General features: G+C 40.1%; 1 non-coding gene across 1 annotated transcript; it reads left to right on the top strand.

Moving 5' to 3' along the window:
- The first annotated feature begins 589 nt into the window (after positions 1 to 589).
- On the top strand, positions 590 to 696 carry LOC148552942 (small nucleolar RNA R71). Its single transcript, XR_015893346.1, has one exon. It is a non-coding gene; the product is annotated as a small nucleolar RNA R71 (small nucleolar RNA).
- Positions 697 to 5,497: the final 4,801 nt, after the last annotated feature.

Here is a 5,497-nt window from a genome sequence, read left to right on the forward strand (position 1 = left end):
AGAAGGGCCATTTTGGCTTTGGTATGGATGTTGAGATGTGTTGTTAGGTGGGTGCTGATATGATCTCTGTGTAGAATGTTGATAAGCTGCATTGTTGTTGGGGTTGTGGCGTCCCTGATCTTGTCCTTGATCTTGTTGATTTTCCCACCCAAAGTTTGGGTGGTTCCTCCAACCAGGATTGTAAGTTTTGGAGTATGGATCATGGTTTTGCCTAGATAAATTTCCAATGTAGTTGGCTTGTTCCTAATCACCCTCTGCCTCTGTATTCACTCCTTCTTGAGCTGGTGATGAGGCAGTGATTGTTGCTACTTGATTCCTCACCATCTTCTTGGTAAGGTCAGCCAACTGCTTGGTGATCATCTTGTTTTGGGCCAGCAGTGCATCCACGTTATTTAGCTCTATCACTCCTCTAGTGTTGTCTCTTTCAGAAGCATAGAAGTAGTCATTCTCAGCTACAGTCTCAATGACATCTATGGCTTCTTCAATGGTCTTCTTCTTGTTCAGAGATCCCCCGGATGAGTGGTCTACTGCCTTCTTTGATTCATAAGAAAGACCTTCATAGAAAATGTGTAACTGCACCCATTCATTGAACATATCTGGCGGGCACCTTCTTGTCAAGTCCTTAAACCTCTCCCATGCTTCATAGAGAGTTTCACCATCTTGTTGCCTGAAGGTTTGTACCTCAGCTCTCAACCTATTGATCCTTTGAGGAGGATAGAATCTCGCCAGGAATTTATTCACCACATCTTCCCAGGTTGTTAAACTCTCCTTCGGGAAGGATTCCAGCCATTTAGATGCTTTGTCCTTGAGTGAGAAGGGAAACAGAAGCAGTCTGTAGGTGTCAGGATAAACACCATTAGACTTCATGGTATCACATATCCTCAAGAATGTGGTGAGATGTTGATTGGGGTCTTCTTGGACACTTCCTCTGAATGAACAGTTCTTCTGAATGAAGGTGATGAGCTGTGGCTTTGGTTCAAAGTTATTGGCACATATGGTTGGCTTTTGGATGCTACTTCCACAGTTTCCTAGATTTGGGTTTATGTAAGATCCTAGAACCCTTCTCTCTTGTCCTGCATGATGCACTGGACCTTCTCTACCATGTTTGTGAGCATCTTCTTCATGATGGTTCTTCATATTCTGATCCATGTCTGGTTCAAAATACTCCTCCTCTTTCTCAGCACTAACGACTCTCTTTCCTCTTGCTTCCCTCTTTAGTCTAAGGAAGGTTCTCTCAGGTTCAGAATCAAAGGAAGTTGAAGCCCCGCTTCTTCTACCTGTCATACAACCAACAAGGCACAAGCAAGAAAGAGATAATTGCAAGAAGTATTCTTGTCAGAAATGTCGTTAGTGTGAGTGATTGATAAACCACTATTTTATGGTTTATCTTGTGCTTAATTGAGTGGTTTTTATCAACTCTTTACCCACTTATTCATACTATTTGCATGTTTTACAATTCCTTCCCAAAATTTGTGCTATGATTAGAAACATGCTTCTTTGATCTTATAATTGCTAATATTAATCCTCTCTTATTACCATTAGATGCCTTGATATGTGTGTTAAGTGATTTCAGAGATTACAGGGCAAGAATGGCTTGGAGGATGGAAAGAAAGCATGCAAAAGTGGAAGGAATACAAGAAGTTGAAGGAACTGCAAAGCTGTCAGCCTGACCCTCTCGCACTAAAACGGCCATAACGTGAGCTACAAAAGTCCAAACGATGCAGCTTCAGTTGCGTTGGAAATCTAACGTCCGGGGCTTCGATTTGATATATAATATACCATAGTTGCCCTGACGCTAGGCGACGCGACTGCGTGCTCTATGCGGACGCGTCGCAGTGACGAAAATTCAGCATGTTTGAATTCGCAACCAGCGAATTTTGGGTTGTTTCTGACCCAGTTCTCGGCCCAGAAAATATAGATTAGAGGCTATAAAGTGGAGGAATGCATCTATTCATAAAGGAGGTTTTCACATTCACAATTTTAGGAGTAGATGTAGTTTTTAGAGAGAGAGTTTCTCTCCTCTCTCTTAGGATTAGGATTTAGGATTTCTCTTAGTTTTAGGAGTGACTCTCAATCCCAGGTTCAATGTTCTTTTTATTTATTTTCCTAATTTAATTTATGAACTCTTCCATGTTAAATTTGATATCTTTATTAGTGCTAATTGAGGTATTTTCAGATTTATGATTTGTTTCTTTTATTTATATAAATAATTTAGAATTTTCCCTTTTGGCTTTGGTTGAGTCATTGGAGACACTTGAGTTATCAAACTTATTGTTGATTGAAAATTGGAATTCTTCAAGAATTAATTCAGGTTCCAATAACTCTAACTTTTCCCAAGGAAAGACTAGGACTTGAGAAATCAGAATTAATTCATCCACTTAACTTACCTTCATAGTTAGAGGTTAACAAAGTGGGAGAAAAATCCAATTCTCATTACAATTGATAAGGATAGACAGGATAGGACTTCCAGTTCTTCATACCTTGCCAAGAGATTTTATTATTGTTAATTTATTTTACTTGTCATTTAAATATACATGTGCCCATTGCCCAAACTCCAAAACCCCAATTTACAAACTCATAACCAATAATAAGAACATACCTCCCTACAATTCCTTGAGAAGATGACCCGAGGTTTAAATACTCGATTATCAATTTTAAAAAGGGGTTTGTTACTTGTGACAACCAAAACGTTTGTGTGAAAGGACTTTTGAAGGTTTAGAAACTATACTTGCAACGAGGATTTATCCGCAAATTTCTAGACCACGCAAAAGTTCTCTCGTCAAAAATGGCGCCGTTGCCGGGGAATTGCAAACGTGTGCCTTATTATTGGTTATTGTAAATATTTACTTTTTATTTGTTTATTTATTTTTATTTTTGTTTTTATTTTTGATTTTTTCATAAATTAAGAGGTTATTGGGTTTTATTTAATTATAAAAAAATTTTTCGAAAAAAAAAATATTTTCTCGGTGTTCATCTTGATCTTCAAGTTGTTCTTCGTGTTCATCTTGACCTTCAAGTTGTTCTTAGTTGTTTTCTTCGTTTTGATCTAAAAATTTTTAAGTTTGTTGTCATTTTATTGTTTTTCTCTTTCCTTATTAAATTCAAAAAAAATTCAAAATTTAAAAATCAAATTTCAAAATTCAAATTTTAAAAATTTTCAAATTTCAAATTTCAAAATTTAATTTTCAAATTCAAAATTTAAATAACCTTTTAATTTAAAATTGTTTTTATTTTCATTTTTAATTTTTATTTGATACTTTGAACTCTCACCCCTTTGGCTATGAGTCTGGTTACAATTATGTTGCAGGAAGAAGAAATTACAATGAGAACAGGCATCAAGGTTGAACAATCAAAGATGGGAGGAGCCACAAGGATTTGATCAACCCTCATGGCAACAACCACCTCCAATGGACTATCAACAACCACCACCATATGCCTATGAACCCTTTTCTCAACATGACTTTGGACCACCATACTCACAAGCCCCTTTCCACCATTCACCTCCATATGACCCTAACCCACATCCACCATACCAACCACCTTATGAGCCAAATGAACCATACACAGAACCACCACCTTTCCAACACAACTACTCTCATGAACCACCACCTCAATATTCACCATCTCCATATCATTATCAAGATGAACCACATTCCTATTATGAACCCACTCTCCCAACCAATAAATCCTCATATCCACCCCAACCTCCAATGGATGACAGACTTCGTGTTATTCTTCAAAGGCAAGAAAGGATGAATAAGAGTGTGCTAGATTTTGCGGCTGCTTTAGGCGAGTTAGTAAATATAATAGCTTCCCAATATCTGAGCACTCAAAAAACTTCCATGGCTACATGTGGAGAATCAAAAGAAGAGCAAAGCATGAAGGAGACACTAGAAACTTCGGTGGACAATGAGGAACATGGCTTTGTATTGAAACAAGTGGAGGAAGCCATAATAGTTGCAGAGGAAGAAGTGGTTGAAGACTTGGGAGATGCTGAACCTCCATGGGAAAGTCAGGTTATAGAACCTCCTTCCAAGGCGATTGAAATTGATGTTGGGGAGGGTGTACAACCTCCAAGGCATATCATGATTAAGGACTTGGAAGAGGCCGATCAAGAGATGGAGATTAAAGAAGAAGAAGCATAGCCTCCCATGCCCTCGGTAAGCAATGAAGAAGAGATTGAATTGGAAGAAAGCTACCAAGAGGAAGAGGTTGAAATTGAAGAAGATTGCAAAGAGGTGGAAGTTGTCAGAGAAGAGCGCAAGGGAGTGGAGCTTGCAAATTCATTAAGAATACCTCACCCTAAGTTGCCATCATCCTTCACAACATTCAAGTGGGTAAAATTCATATCCCTCAGCTTTCTAATTTCACTTGAATATGGGCTACTGAAGACGGATGGTCAACTTAGAGCTCTTTGTGGCATAAAGAGTAAGAGGAAGATGGTCAGTGGTAAGAATTGTCCTGCAAGGTTCATTATGGTTGGAAGCTTTAAGTTTAAACGCAAAGGTTGGTGTAGAGCTCAATTGAATGGGTCTAGGAAGTTGTTTGGACGCTTCAGTGAGAATTCTAAAGCTAAACCACCCGGATGGAATCATGATAATCAACTTGAAGACAGGTGTAAAAGCAAGGTTTGGGATCCTGGAATCTGCTCTGACATTTGTCACCCCCGGAGCTTAAGAATCTGTTTGAAGCTTCTTAAGGGCCTTACATGCCTAGTTTGGGACCTCGGAGGTTACTGGAAGTACAAACACTGGTGGGGATTCCTGGATGAATACAAGCATAAGCCACCATAACAGGGGGCTCACCAAATGTCCAACTTAAGGACTCTAACTAAAAGTGCTAGGTGGGAGACAACCCACCATGGTATGATCGTTCTTTTTTTCATTTTTATTTAGTTTTATTTGTTTTAAAGTTTTGTTTTATTTTATTATATTGAACCTGGAGTTTTTGCATCACATTCATATTAACACTGCATTCTGCATTTTTTTCAGAGAAAAAAAAAGCACGCACGTGACGCGGCAGCGTCGCTGACGCGTCCGTGTCACCAGTGCAATGGGAAGAAAAGAAAACAAACAGAAAGTCACGCGAGAGCGTGGCTAGAGGCACGCCTTTAAGCATAATTTGACCCCACTCGACCACGTCGTTGACGCGTCCGCGTCAGGTGGGAACATTGGCCTCCCACGTGACCGCGTCACCCACACGGCCGCGTGACCTGAAAATCGACGTCAAAAGGGTGCATGGCCGAAAGATGAGATGGAGTGATGCTAGACTGGCGCTAGATGCCCAGACCTTACCACGCGAACGCATGCCCCATGCGTCTGCGTCATATCCCAATATTGGTCAACCACGTGATCGCGTCCCCCACGCGACCGCGTCACCCTAAAATTTGGCAATATGAGCTTCAAACAGAAAGTTACGCGACCGCACGGCTGCCCTCGCGCTAATGGCACAGATCAATCCACGCGACCGCGTGGATGACGTGTCCGCGTCATTTGAT

Source organism: Arachis ipaensis, chromosome B7 (assembly GCF_059453495.1).
Source record: "Arachis ipaensis isolate K30076 ecotype BB chromosome B7, ASM5945349v1, whole genome shotgun sequence".
Classification (NCBI taxonomy): Eukaryota; Viridiplantae; Streptophyta; class Magnoliopsida; order Fabales; family Fabaceae; genus Arachis; species Arachis ipaensis.